Source organism: Protopterus annectens, chromosome 12.part0 (genome assembly GCF_019279795.1).
Source record: "Protopterus annectens isolate FY-2018-M chromosome 12.part0, PAN1.0, whole genome shotgun sequence".
Taxonomy (NCBI): domain Eukaryota; kingdom Metazoa; phylum Chordata; order Ceratodontiformes; family Protopteridae; genus Protopterus; species Protopterus annectens.
Window position 1 is genome coordinate 1,537,075,804 of NC_056746.1, and position 16,491 is coordinate 1,537,092,294.

Here is a 16,491-nt window from a genome sequence, read left to right on the forward strand (position 1 = left end):
GATCTGTCTGTTAACCAGTTTGTTTATATTTTATGATTATTTTATGATGCTGCTTTCCATCCTAATGTGTTTGTGCGTGTTAAAGCATCTAAACAAAATACTAGAGAGGGACGAGCGGCATGGTGTCAGAAGTGGGATGTCTAATGAACTTGAAGCCAGGATGGAATCCAAATTCTTCAATTCGAGACCAAGAGGCACTCAGATGAAACTGGAGGAATATAAAGGAGTGAATCTTCCCAATAATATGCATACTTCACAAAACAGGTCAGAAGCAAATTTCAGATGTTAAAATTTGTTCAGCACTATTTCTTATTAGCAAAATATGAAATAGGGCATACAGAACATTCTAAATGATATTTGCATAAACCAATATGTCTGATACTGATACAGTATTCAAATTACTAAGGAAAATGTTTGAAATAAAGTCCAAATTGCATAAAACAAATAAAATAAGGGAAACTATGGCATTTTTGCTAAGCACGTATTTTTCATATTGATCAAAGATGTCTGAGTTATCAGAAGTGTATAAAGTGTTCCCATGTTTTTGCGGTATTACAGTAAAGTTATTTAGCAGAGTACAGCCATTATAGAGCATATTTTGCAAAGTAGAGTATTTTGAAGAGTTTATTTTTCATTTGAATGTTATTACAAGCTCACAGAACTGATTGTTCATACATAATTACTACGGCCATATTTTCAGTGTGTTTGTACATACTTTGTGGGCATGGCAGATGGATTTCTAAAAACCTAATACACTTGTGTTTGACAGTAATATTGCAGAGTACTGGAGAGTGTTTGAGCAAGAGTATGATACTTTTATACAAGCTGCATTTTCTGATAAAGATGACTGTACGAAGGCATTTATTCTGCTTAATTTAGCTGGGTCAGAAGCAATAGAGAGGGAACTTTCATTTGTGTATGCACTTACTATCTATACAGGAGAGTGGGAAACCATCATATTGTTGTACCGACTGAGTCAAGGGAAGACTCAGAGTGCTTAAAATGTAAATTTAGAGAAATGTGTAACCCTCAGACAAAGAAACTTTTGCAGTATATATAACTGACTTGATAAATAAGGCTAAAACATGCAGATTTGGTGATTTAAGGGATGAGTTGATATAAGCCTGACTTGTGTGTGGTATTAAAGATGATGCTGTAAGAAAGATTTTGCTTTGTGACAGTGATTTAACTTTGAATAAGGCCATTGAGATTTGAAAGAGATATATGGGCTCATAGAAAAGAATGCAAATATGCTTACAAATGAGAATAGCTCTAGAAGGCGCAGTGACAAAGCTCATGTTGATAGTATGCAATACGTAGTTAAAAGGAATAGGCCCAAGCACATGGCAGCAACTGTAGCCCCTGCAGCACTCACTGGTAAAGCCCAGAGCTTTACAGCAAATTCCAGTCTCACACAGTCTCAGTGAAGCATAAGAGTGAATCAGCAATTAAAGCATGGGTCCCAACCTAGTTTCATTGCCAACTGTATTAATTGTGGTGAAAGTCATGAATCTAAAAGGGAAAACTGTTTAGATTTTGGTCAGCAATGCCACAAATGCAATAAATGGAATAATTTCAAAAGTTTTTTTTAATCTAAAGGCCCACATTATTTTATTAAAAGAGAATATTTTAAGAAATGAGTTGATCAATTAGGAAGCTGCAACCCTACTCTTTATGTTGATGGTGTGTCAGTGTTTCATGAAACAGTCAATGCAGTAGATTTAAGGGCAAAGACTGAAGAATTTTGTACTGTTCAGATAAATGGAAAACACATAGATCCCAAAGTTAACACAGGTTCTAAGTGCAATGATACGTCGGCAGAAGCATTTGCTAGATTGTGTCATGGTGAAAGGCTTGATTTGGCAATGAGCGCAAAGCTTGTTGCTTATGGTGGTGAAGAAATTCAAACTGAAGTCTCAGTAGTGCTTTCATGTTACTCTGCTAGAAGAAGCTACGACTTGTTATTTTATGTGATCAAGAGGCATATCTAGTCATTATCAGGGTTGAGAGATAGTTTGGAAATGAGACTACTTTCATTTAATAAGAAAATCCACCATGTTAGCTTGAAAGACTGCTACTCTAATTTCACCCAGTACATTTTTTCTACCTATGCTGATCTTTTCAAAGACAAATTAGGTAAGCTTCCAATTGTGTACTCCGTGAAGTTAGACCCAAATGTCAGTCCAGTTATCAGGCCAGCACAAAAAGTTCCAATAGCCATGCAGGGCAAAGTCAAAGCCGAGCTGGATAAAATGGTGTGACAAAGTGTGATTTTTCCAGTTGATGAACCTACTGAATAGGTATTTTCCATGGTGGACATCAGAATATGTATTGATCCATGAGATTTGAACAGAGCACTAAAAAGACCTCATCATCCAATGCGCACAGTACAAGAAGTTGTAGCCTGATGCCAAAGGTCACTGTTTTTTTCTGTCTGAGATGGAAAATGTTCATTTTGGCAAATTCAGCTTGGCAAGAAATCATCATTGCTCACTACTCCATTTGGCAGGTACAGATTTTTGAGAATGCCATTAAGCTCAATCCACAGAAATACAAATTCAGGCTACAAGAAGTTACTTATGTTGGTCATTTATTTATCAGTTCAGGCCTATGACCAGACCCTTCTAAACAAACAGCCATTCTCAAGATGGTATCTATAGACAATGTTCAAGCCCTGCAACATTTTCTTGGCATGGTTAACTATCTCAGCAAGTTCATTCCAGACTTGAGTCAACTATCAGCACCACTCAGAGAGTTGACATGTAGAGATGTATCATGGTCTTGGTTAAAGCAACACCAAAGAGCATTTGATGTCCTGAAACACAGAATTGCTAGTCCAACTCTCAGATACTATGATGTTCACAAACCAGTTACTCTTTCATGTGATGGTTCGAAATTTGGTCTTGGTGCAATCATTCTACAAGAGGGTCAACTTGTTGCTTATGCATCAAGAACTCTTACCCAGACTGAAAAGCAGTATATTCAGATTGAGAAAGAGCTTTTGGTAATTGTGTTTGCATGTTCAAATTCCATGATTATGTTTATGGTAGACCTATCCAAATTGAAACAGACCATGAACCCCTAGTCACTATACTGACAAAGCCTATGCATTCAGCTCCAGCCAGATTGCAAAGTATGATGCTGAGATTGCAAAAGTATAATTTCACTCCTGTCTGCAAGAAAGGAAAAAGTCTTTATCTTGCTGATACATTATCCAGATTGCCCAGAAATACCACAGAACAGCATGAGAAAAAGAACCTTGATTTTGAAGTCACAGAAGTGAGAAATTTTACTTCCACACATCTTGATGAGCTGAGAGATCACACAGCCACAAATTCAGTTTTACAAGGACTCAACCACTTTATCAGTCAAGGATGGCTGTCAAAGCAATCTAGTTTACCTCAAGAAGTGCAAGCTAATTTTCCATACAGAGATTAGATTTTGTCTGACAATGGTATCAATGTGAAAGGTCCAAAAGTAATTGTTTCACAGTTCTTGCAACAAGAGTACATTACTATCTTGCATCGTGAACACCCAGGAACTGACTCTATGAAAAGAAGAGTGAGAGAACTAGTATTTTAGTCTTCTATGCCATTAGACATTGAGGGAGCACTTTCATCTTGTTCCATGTGTAATAGTACAAAGCCACATCAGCAGAAGGAACCACTTCAGCTAAACCAGATTCCTGAATTAACTTGGTTGACAGTAGCCACCGGCATCTTCGAGTGGAATGGTCAACATTATTTGTTGTTAGTAGACTCTTACTCTAATTGTTTTGATGTTGACCTACTTCCTAATCTAGCAACCAGTACTGTCAATAGTAGGAAGAAGCATCATTTTGCAGTGCATGGCAGTCCTTACAATGTTATTTCTGACAATGGCATGCAGTTTACAAGCCAATGGTTCAAAAGATTTGCTGAAGAATGAGACTTTGCTCATGTCACAAGTAGCCCTGAGTACCCACAGTCAAATGGTTTGGCAGAATGTGCAGCTCAAAGTGCAAAGCAATTACTAGAGAAGTCAAAACGAGATAAAAGTGATGTTTTCCTGAATCTCAGAAATGTTCCTCATGATAAATATCTTAGTTCACCTGCTCAGAGACTTCTGTTGAGCCATCTAGAACCACATTACCAATCAGTAGTCAATTGTTGGTTCCATGTGTCAAGAACAACAGATCCATGAAAGCCAATCTGCTGAAAAAATACCCAACCCAGAAGTTCTACTACAGTAAAACCAGCAAACTGCTCAATCCATTACAGGAAGAAGTGGTAAGGATGCAAACATCCAAAGGTTATGATCAGATTGGAGTCATGAAGAATATTTTCCCAGAGCCAGGATGATACATTGTGGAAACACAAGGAGTAGAGTTTAGACGGAAATGGAAACATTTGAGACTGATGTCCAAGCCTATGCCACAGCACATAGCCTGTGAGAGAGACTGTTTATCTCAGAGTGAGTTGTCTGGAGTTCCAATTTATGAGGAAGTTCCAGAGAATATTCCCATTCCTGTGATGAATCTAGAAGTTTGTGATATCAGTTGTTCACCGAAGGCTGTCCCTGTTGCTAAATTCAGTCCAGATTGTTATGTTACGGCATTTGGTCGTAACTCCAAACCATGTAGCAGATACATGTCAACCTAAACATAAACATTGTGTTTTGTTTCTAATTTCTATAGTACTGCATGTCTAATTCTAATATTGTTTTTACAAAGGGCAATCTTTTTAAGAGGGAGGATGTAGATCAATGTGTGTGTATATACTTTTAAGAAGCTATCCAAGGGCTTGCACAAGTGTATAAATACTGAGCATATGCAAGTCTGACTGCCATTTTGTAGTAAGCTGTTGAGATGTAATGTATGTAAGGTCTGTCTGTTAACCAGTTCATTTATACTTTATGATGCTGCTATCCATCCTGATGTGTTTCTACATAACAAAGCATCTAATGAAATATCCCACCTGCTTGTCATCTATGTTACAGAGGGATGAGCGACAGGGCATAGATAGTAAACCTCTGCCAGTCTTTCCCAGGTGTGTGTGTGTGTGCGCGTGTGTGTGTGTGTGTGTGTGTGTGTGTGTGTGTGTGTGTGTGTGTGTGTGTGTGTGTGTAAATCAAACCTCAAAGAGTGTTTGTGTCAGCTACTTGGGCAGAGAGACAAAGCACTGGCTGGACAGAGAGGGTGCCAGAGTTAAGGGAAATTGCACTTGATGCAGAGAGGTGCATCTAGAAATACTGTGTGTGTACCTGTCATCCTCCCAGTGTACGTCCCCCACTGTTGCCAGTGGTAAGGATTGAGGCTCCTTGATTACTGGTCCAGGGGTGGGTCATCACAACACATACTGCACATGAGCTGTTTGCATAGTAAATGTTTTATACTTGGAATTTAATATCATGCATAACATCACCACAAAATAAATACCATCTTTGTACAGAATCAGTACAGAACAATTACCTGACTGTATTTAGAAGTCTTAAGAATTATCTATGCAATGTATCACTGTAAAAAAATGTTTTGTCTTAAAAGTTTCTGCTGGAACTTTTCTCTGCCTTTGCTGGAAATAGGCTTTGCCAAACTGGACTTTGCTGGTCATCAAAGAAAAGTACATTTCACAAGACACTGCAACACCCTTTCCCTATGACTCTCAGCTGTTCTTGATATTGCAGAGCATCCCTGAATTTGCCTTATATTCTTGCTCTGTCCCTTATTTTCTGGCACATCACTGAGGATTACAGTCATTGAGTAAACCCAGATGTTATTGCTTCATACTTCTATTGCTCAAAGTATATTGATGGAAAACCTCTTGTCCTACTCTGCCATGAATTATTTTTTATTAAATTTCATTTTAATTAATCGATTTGCAAAATTAACTTTACAAATTAAACTTCAATGTTTAAGATGGACAACAAAGAACATTAATTCTTCAATGCAGTACAAGACAGCAATAAGGACACCGTAGAGTTTAAATATTTGCATGAAACCACAACAAAATGGTCATCATATTTAAAACAAAACATGTAAATTTTTCAACCATTTTCCTCATGAGCCATCAGCAAGAACTTAAATTGTAAAAAAATACTCAAAAGCAAAAAATTGAGGTATATGTTCTCCCTCTCATTCTCTCTCTCTTACACACACACACACACACACACACACACACACACACACACACACACTGGCATTTTCTTACTTTCTTGTCCACACCTTGCTAAATGTGAACTTTTAAGCCATCATTAGTGAAGGGAAGGTAAAATTGTAAGTCATTGTAACTGCTCCTTCAGTTACTTTTGTTTTTTTACTTTGTTTTTATTTATTTATTTTTATTTTATATTCACTGAAAATCAAAGCCAAATTTAGCAAGCATAAAAAATAGCAGAGGTTTGCTTTTTTTTTCAGTCCATTCAACATGACAGCACATTAGACTTGTTTTTTTAGTGGGTGATATCTATACATTATCACCCTGTTGGGAGTGTTCATTCTCCAGTAGGGTGAAAATGTACATTTTGCCAATATCTAATATTTTTGCCCATTATCTAATAAACTATACTGTAACCCTAATTTCTTGCTTGCCTAGTTGCAGACTTTTTCCATTAACATCTTCCACAAATTCTAATTTATTGTTTAAAGTCCTAAATCTTTATACCCAGCATAAATGTCTCTACAATACATTTTCCCAAAAGTGACTTTTTAGTGGAATATAATTTTACATGATCCATTGGTAGATTTTTTTTCTCAACACAGTTTGACAAGACTGAAGATTAATTTTATCTGCTGCCATTATTTCAGCTTCCTAGTAAAAATAGATATTATGATCAGATGTCATAAGTGTGATCACAAAACATCACAGACACCTGGCTGTGAATAATACAGTTGCAAACATCACCAAAAAACACTTTTGCAAGAGGCATGCACCTTTTAATCCCCAAATATGGGGACAGAACCCCACTATTTATATATACCAACTCTAAAATTATTGCTAATCCCTATGACACCACAGTCTTGATCTTTAAATTCAAATGGTGGTATTTTCACAGTAGTGACTGAAGGTAAGAGTTCAACACTTGTACATTGAATGCAAGCTAGGCACTCCTTAACATCACCCGTATAATTAATATTTATTACATGTCTCGGTAAGATGTGAAGTGTGTATACATTACACAGAAATGAGACTAACACTGACTTTTTCAGGATACTTTGCATCATACAGGCAATAGTATACCTACATTAGAAGATAACTTCTACTGGATTTCCTCCAATATACATCAGAAAACTCTAATCTTTGGCGATGTGAATATTGACTGGATTACCATTAAGTACTGATAATCCAACAAACAGCATACAAGTGTATGGATTTTCTCAAACCAAAAATACCCCAACAAGATATAAAAGACATCACAAAGGAATCCGCCTTAGATTGGATTCTTGCATCATAGCCAGAAAAATAATCATGTGTTACGCTACCAAATTCCTTTAGTGACCAGCTTTCCACCTATCTAATTAGATAGCAAACAAAAATCTTACTTAGACCCCAGTAAAAAGAGGTAAGAAACCTGTCCGGATTTCAGACTGAAATCTTTCTCACCACCCAACAACTTTATAATTTCAACATACTAAAAACCTTTCCTCTAGATGGTGCTCTACTGTAATTCAGTAACACCCTTCTAGAAGTACTCAACAAACTAGCCCCATTCAAGACTAAACAAATCAAAACCAATACTGCTTCAGCTCACCAAACAGTTAATGAAAGTCAGAGATAAGATATGGAGTAAATTCCTATAAAGTAAATCAACCAATTACATGCAACAACTCGGACAACTCAAAAACCAAGGTTAGAATTGTGTTAGAAAGGACAAAATGTCCTGCTGTACCAAGCATCAAGATAAATAATAAGCACATTCCAGAAATATTCTAGGCAACAGTCAACAGTCTTCTAAAACCTGGTAAAAATATTCAGCCTATTTCATCATCCACAAATAAAAGTGTTGCCTCCTAATTTAATTTGCACTTTATACAAAAAGTAGCCCCTCTAATTAAAAACACCTTCACCAATGACTTATCACCACTAACTCAGACAGCAATTTAAGACAACTCTTTCTTGCTTAAACCAGTCACTATCTCCTTTATTTAAAAATTTTTCAAAAATGAAAGCTCGCCACCCTAGTCCCTGATAAGCTTCCTCCTAAATACCTTAAGACTGGAGCCAATGTAATTACATACTGTGTAGTTGTCCTAATAAACTTCTCAATAAAAGAAAAGCATTTCTCTGAACTGTGGAAAAAAATTCTTTGACTACAGGTGTGCAAGGGTGACCCCATCACAGATCTCTGCAACTATAGACCCACTGCAATTCTGTTACATCTATAAAAAATTTTGTAAAAGTGTTTCTACTCCCAACTTCTAAAATTAATTCTACAACACAAACTCCTCTCCGCAACTCAGTATGTTTTTAGACCCGATCATAGCACCATTATAACCTTATTACACTTTATTAACACTGTCAGCAAAACAGAAAATCTAAGCTGCTATCTGGACTATTTCTTAACCTAAGACCTTTCATACTGTCAACCACCAACAACTGTTTCATGAAGTGTCATCCCTTGTCCTTTCTGACTCAGCCCAGCACTGTTTCCATACTTAGCAAACAGGCAAAAGACCATTAAATAGGAGAATGGTTATTCTTCCTTTTGGCCCATATCCCTAGGTGTGCCTCAAAAATTAATTCTACGCCCCTTATTTGTCAATCTGTTCATAAATGACTTACACAAGACATCCATGCATGCAACAATAGTACAGTATGTTGATGACTCTGTGTTTATCAGCATAGCCAAAAATCTATCCACTGTCAAACAAGTAACCCAACAATCCTTCTCTTCAATTGAAACCTGACTGAACTACTTTCAACATCTTCTTTTTAACCCCATGAAAACTAAACTAACATTACTCACACCAAAAACAGTACAATGCTCACAATAATCTGTTCTCCATAACATTAATCAGCAATACATTAATTGAACTAGTAAAACCTATCAAACTCCTAGGAGTTAGTATAGCTAGCAAAACGGCATTTGATCAGTACATACTACAAGCTGTGGAAAAGGTCTTCAAAAGCTAGGTGTCTCAATTGAACTATATACCTCCTCACAGATACTGCCGGAAAAAGCACTGCTTCTTCATATCTAGTCTTAACACTGCTTTATTCCTCCCCAGGCCTAGCTAACCTAAGTTCCAATATGACCCTAAAACTTTGCCAATGTTATAATAAAGTAGCTAAATTTGCTACAAATTTATGCTGCCAAACTCACCACTGCCTAGCTCTCCAAAAGCTGAGCAGGCTTGAGCTCTCACAGGCAATTATTTATACACAAATGCTGATAACACACAAACTCCTTAATAAATGAGAACAATGTCAAGCCTTGAACTGTTCAATTGCCCCTACTCTACAAAAAGAGCCCTACAGTCTGGCAACAAAGTGTTACTCTCTGTAAGAAAGTCTAAATACTATGCAAGCAACACATTCTACTCTAAATGTGTATCTAGGAATTAAAACTTTATTCCACTGACACCAAGACAAATTGCAAACTTAAACTCTTAAAACAGAATTTAAGCACAGTCTTATTTAAACTTATTTCTGCTCTTGTGATACCCCTAGGTAAGATTATCCCCTGACCAATTACTGATTATATATTGAAGTCTCTTTACATCTTAACCTATGTGTATTGCATTGTATTTTTGTGTTCTTTTTCTGAATAAAGCATGTACTCTGTCCTGTGTGCATGCTGACTATTGTACAGTACTTTGTAATTTACATTTATAAATTTTCTGCAAAGTGGTTTGATGGCCAGTCAAACTTTCTCTTAACAAACACAATAAATAATTAAATATAATCAATCACTCAATCAGTCATTGAAGTTTCTTTTAGTGGATCTATTTATTCTTAATTGCTGGGACCTGTATTTTAATCAGTCTAGAATCTACCACAGTGGTATACCCTGAAATTCATAGCCTAAATAATTAATCTATCAGTATGTCATAGATTTATAAGTTTAGCTGACTTTGTGGGAACATGGGTGAAATTCTTGGCTAGGCTTATAAGGGCCTCTAGGCCAATAACCTAGCATCGTCCTATGAGCCTAATCTTATGACTTTCTTCTCTTCAATACATTTGAGTGATGCTGGTTCTTTTTACTACCCACATAGTTGTTAACATTGATTTTAAGATTCTAAGTAATTAGCTTGTCATTATCATGAGTAGTGATTTAATCCAAAGATTTGGAGGTTGTTGAGTAAAATATGCCTCCTGCTTTTTCAAGATGGCATGCAGTTACACAAATCTTTCCTTTGCACCATTCATTATTCATCCTGAATATAGTTTATCAAACATAGTCAGATCAGACATAGCTTTGTGTGCTAAGCAAAGCTCCCCTCTCGGAAGCCTTTTAAATACAGAAAATAAAGATGGTTCCTGACGTCTGTCTGAGTATTTCTTCTTTTTCTGCTTCTGCTTTAGTATGCTTCCTTTTACCATTAGAGATGTCTTGTTCTCATAGAAAGCAGTATTGTACTGCTGAAATTTGCTGCAATAATCTGCTAGATTTCCCCTAGATTCATAAGGATACCAAGAGCTTTGAGTTAACTATACACATTTCAGAACTGAGTTTTCTATTTGAAATGGATATTTTCCAAATGTTATGAGACTATATTAAGTGCAAGGTTCTGCTCCACACCATTTGTTTATTTTGTTCAGCAAGTCTACAGTATTTTGAATCCTCTGTGGAATTAATAACATTTCCTAATTGTGCATTACCACAGTTATTAGTTATATAACAATGCAAAAAAAATAAGAAGGCTGTGTTCAGGTGGTCTCAAGACACATCTCTGGAAGAACTCCACTTGATATTTCAGTAGACTTGGAAGTATAATTTGCTCCTCTCAGCTGTTGCATTCACCCCTTAGAACCCTTTGGATTATGTAGAAAGTAATGTTTGAGCTCAGTGAACTTATGAGTGAACCCTTAAGGAAAATATGGCAGATATCTTGACAAGGCCAAGGTTTGTTGCAAATACAGTCAGTCATTCACTGAGCATTGCTGCTGCTTTCTTGAAGAATGGTGCAACATTAAATGCATACAATTATGAATCTACTAGTGTATGGTCACCAGTGTCCTATTTTATTTAAGGTAGGTAGAGTGGACCAGTGGGCCTTTTAGGAAATGTGAAATAAACTGCAGGGAGTTAGAAGATAAGTATACAAAGCAGAAAGTGCATTATATACAAAAATAATCCATACTTCACCCTTCCAAATCACTCAGTTAAGAGGTTCAAGGATCATATGCAAGAGATCTCCACTGTGTACAGCTAAATAAAATAAACTCCTTGTGGTAGGTATTCAGGTTGGTTTTAAAGTAAAAAAAGTAAATAAGCTTTGTATGTGCAAGGACAGGGAGCTTCATATTTTGTGATTCCAGTAGGAGCTTACTTTGGTAAGTCATTGCGTAGTTAAGAAATAGATAGGTGACATGATTGGAGATAGATGGACACAGACTGAGAAATGATGTGTTGTTCTTTGGGAAGGACCCAGTTTAGGACAATGTTTCATGTTAAGAATTGCTTAAGGGAGGCAGTAGAAGGCAATTTTAGCCGTATTCAGTGCATGCAATTTTATCTTTACTGACAGTAACACAATGGTGGTTTAAGTGAAAGGTCTGCACAATAATCGCATAAACTTATTTATGAAGGTTTGATTCCTGTTAGAATTAGTATACAGCCATAAATGATATGTTCCTAGCCAGAATGAAAGGTTCTTTAACAGATGGTGCTTCTGCCTTCAAGGATTAACAGATAAGCAATTTCATGATACATCACCACCACAGCCTTAAGTTAATAATTATGGTGGCAGTATGGTTTGCAAAGGTAAACTCTCAGTCCAGCCAGAAGAGAAAGTATATAAAATATTGGCTACAGTGTAGTTTAAGATTAAGTTCAATTATTACATGCTTCATAAAATTAGAGGTTTCAGCTAAGGCTGACAGGACTATATATATGTTTCAATCCGCATACGCGGGAACTGAAAATAGTCAAATCCCTCTTTGGTTAACATCTGTTTGGTCAACTTCTACTTAGCTGACAAAATATAGTCAACTACACAGATGGTTAACAGGTTTGCAAGATTGCACAATTCTCAGTTTGTGAAATATGCTCTTTCACAGACATTGTGCGATTTTGGGAGTTAGTATATATAATTAGCAGGGGGTGTGGGGGTGCACTGTAGTAGCATTTTGATATTTGCAAAGTTGATCTTTTGTGGTCGATCTTGTGAACATCGATATTTGGGTCATTTGTTCTTTTTCAGTAAATCTACATATATATATATATATATATATATATATATATATATATATATATATATATATCCCTATCAAAAGCCTGAAACACTATAAGCCTGAAAATCAAAATCCTGAAACCAAAAGCCTGAAAATTCAAAATCCTGAAAACCCAAAATCCTGAAACTCAAAATCCTGAAAACACAAATAATGCTAATATGTCACTATAAAGACACTAATATCTACCAACTGACCCTGACCCTAACCCTAACCCAAAGGTCCGTCAATATCGCACACTCACCTGACCCGCGCCCTAACCCTAACTCACTTAAACCGCCCCTAACCCCAATATTTGTCACTATTGCATACATGCCTAACCTGCCCTAACCCTAACTCACTTAAACCGCCCTAACCCTAACATAAAACCAATCAAGACACTGACCTGAACCCAACGCATGACCTAACACCACAGGGCTAACAATAGCAAAGCCACAATGACGTCAGTATGTCCATTTTGTGTTTTCAGGATTTTGAGTTTCAGGATTTTGGGTTTTCGGGATTTTGAATTTTCAGGCTTTTGGTTTCAGGATTTTGATTTTCAGGCTTATAGTGTTTCAGGCTTCTGATAGGGAACTATATATATATATATATATATATATATATATATATATATATATATATATACAGAGAGAGAGAGAGTGAGAGAAAGAGATGGGGGGGGGTTATGTGTGAGTCACAACAAATTATTTTATATTTTGCTAGCTGAAACAAAAGCAACTCTGGGAGATTGTCATGTTTTACTGTTACAAGGCTTTGAGATGGTCTACATAGTTTTTATGATTTAGGCTCCTCACTTTTTTTTAGTGAGAAAACACTGTGGTCATTCCAGCTATGGCAAGTGTTTGGACAGGTACATATCAAAAAGAGACATTATAGTCAGTGATCTGCCTAATGAGTGCCAAGTACAATTACATCCCTGGATCTGGATTCAATACCTTTACATTTTAGCTGTGCAGTGAAAAAGGACTTCCTTACAACAGTGGATACACAGTGATCAAAGGACAATTCATTGTTGACATAGGTTCCCAAATCCCTAACTTTGGGATCAATTTTCAGGGGTGAGTTGTCAATGCATAGGAAGATTTAAAGGGGAAACTAGGATGCTATAGCTCCCCCATCCGTGTTTGTATTAAGAAGTAATCAGCCAACAAATCATAAAATAGTTTTGAATCAGGGTTTTCCATATTGCTGTTTCATCTGTAAATTGCACTCTCAGGCAAGCTTTTTTGTCATTATTGACTTTTTTTCATAAAAAACAACCCACCTGGAAGTGTGGAATATTGCCATTAGAGATTAGCAGATAATCAATTAAAGATTTTGTAATTTGCATCTGAGCAGAATAAAGTCTATGAAGTACTCTGAACTTCCCATTTGTAACAGTAAAACATGACAATCTCCCAGAGTTGTTTTTTTTCAGCTAGCAAAATATAAAATAATTTGTTTCCTGGGGTTGATTATGTGTCGTTCACTCTTCTGAGCATGCAATATAATATAGACTCATTTAGAGTTGTAGGAAGTTAATCCAGATTGGTTAAAAATACAGATTACTCTGTAGCATTTTTGTTCTATTAATAAAATTCCTCTGCATGACCTGGTGGTCTTTGACGTTACTCAACATGAAGACATTTCTTTTCTCCTTCAGAACCTGGCTTGCTTGCAAAAAAAAAAAAAAAAAAAGAAAGAAAATTAGCATTGGTTGGTTGCTTCCTCTTCTGGAGTAAAGGAATTTTGGCACATACTTACAGGTGTGTGAAGCTGAATATCGCCTTGCATTACTCACGGGAGCCACATCCAGGTTTTTATACATTTGGTCCGCAGTTTTAAACCTTGATGATTTTAGCCTGCAAATTTCATCTTAAAATGTTAGCAAGCATGCTTTTTTTTTTCTTTACCTGTCCTAGTTTCTTAGTATTATGTGACCTTGGTGGCTGTTCAGTGCTGACTGTTATTTTTAGTCAATGTCTATTTTAAATGTACTCTGTGGTGAAATTGTTCTCTTTTATTTCTTTGGCGGGCCAGCTGTCCTACTCATCTGTAATTGCAAAAATGTTTTAAGTTTCCTTTTGGTTTTACTCATGCAGAAACTATTGTCTTTGTCATGTGTATACCCATTTCATTGTTCTATATTACTTTTTAGCAAAATTCTATTCACCTTTGTAATTTTGTTTTGTAAATTATATTGGGCAAGTGCTTCTGCAAGTGAATGGCGTACTAGTTAAAGACTAAATTGTTTGATTTTCTAGAATTTGTTAAAGATTAGTTTTTGAATGGCAGAAATTCACTATATCATATAACTGATTTTTTGTGTAATGGAAAATTAAAAACAAAATAAAGCAAGAAAATAAATAAATCTACAATACCATGTTTGTTACATAGCAAGTATCAGTGGCAATTATAAATTATAAAGCTATGCATAAGAAGGGACTATGTGTTTGTCTGTAGGTGACAGAGAGTTTATGATATCAATGGAGATATTAAAACATCGTTAATTTTTGTATCTGCTTTACCAAACATTTACATCTCACAATGTCTTTGTATTACCCACCATGTTTATAATGTCCTTTTTACTAACATCCATTTCTTGCAAACACCAGTCCCAACATGACAGTACCACACTGCATTTTTGCATTATTAATTTAAATATGAAGAATTTTTCATAGTTTCAAAACTTTTTTCAAACATTCCTTAATAATTGCAGTCTTGTACTTCCCTTGATAACCATTTCATGTTTGCTTACTTAGCAAACCATGCCATTTTATGGGTGCCACCTTGCTGCCTTGGTTTTATGTTTGTTCTCTTACCATGACTTTTAGACTTTTTAAACATAGATAACTGTACTCATCTTGGGTATATGAGGAAGTCTCCATGATACATGGGAACTCTGATTTCCTAATGACTAAACTTATCCAGGAAGCAATGTAAGACATAGCACCTACAATAATATAAAAGTCTCTACTGCTCTAGACTGTGTTAAAACAAATTACAATTAAACAAATGTGTTTCTCTAACAGGCTGAAAGAAAATCCATGACAATTTACATATAAGAGTTCAGGGTACTTTTCAAAATTTCAAAGATGTCATTAATTACTGTATCCAGAAATGTATACATCAGAAACATAGATATTTGGGAAATCTGAAAAACAAAATCCCTTGATCAAACCATAAAAGGTAAAAGAGATGATACACTACTTTCAAAAGTAACCCTAATCCTGAATATAAATTATGCCAAACAAAGCGCAAAACACTTAATAAACCAATTCAGATCAGTGAGAAGCAGACTGAAAATAATGACATTTTCTTTAATTATGTCAGCGTAAAAGGAAAAAGCAAAATAGAGAATGCAGCAAACTTTTAGAAAATGACATATCTCAGTCATAATCACACACGCACACACACAAACACACACACACACACACACACACACACACACACACACACACACACACACACACACACACACACACACACACACACACACACCTAGTAGACAAATACAAAACCAAAGGTCCTAAATCTTCATCAGTCAGAAATCATCCCCTGCAGTGTGTAAGATAAAACTACAGAAATAAATAGCAATGAATACCTCCATATTTTCCATGAGAAAAAACACTAGTTTGAATTCTATTCATACTAAAAAAAGTTCTAACATAATTTAAAGTATGTTTTTAAACAGAAAAAGTACTTGCATATCCCCACACATAGTGCTTCAGAACCCGCATGCCCATTAATATAATCAACTGCAAATTTATACGTTCACAGATTCATAGGTACTTACTAGGTTACTGATCTGTGAAGATCTTAAGGAGCCTAGCTTACATTCTAGTGGTAATTTCTAGCCCTTATATTTTGCATACAAATAACCCAGAGACAGACCGAACAAGGATATCTTGGGACACTTGTATATTTTCATTATCCATGAGGGTCATTAGTGCTAAATCGAGGGTGAATTTGAGGTTGCCCATCCATTTATCCAAATTACATTTGGATAGTGTAAGACAAGTATTCTGCTTTATGTGGAGTGGAAATCAGTTGCAAAGAAAAGGTAGCATTCTCTTTAATTCACGCCCATCACTCCAAAATGTTCTATTTATTTTGCAAAAGAGAATGAGATCTCTTG

General features: G+C 35.9%; 1 protein-coding gene across 3 annotated transcripts in view; it reads right to left on the reverse strand.

The window, feature by feature from the left end:
• LOC122817284 (medium-chain acyl-CoA ligase ACSF2, mitochondrial-like) overlaps nt 1-16,491 on the reverse strand; it is a 1,357,975-nt gene that overhangs the window by 1,023,300 nt on the left and 318,184 nt on the right. The window lies entirely within an intron of this gene.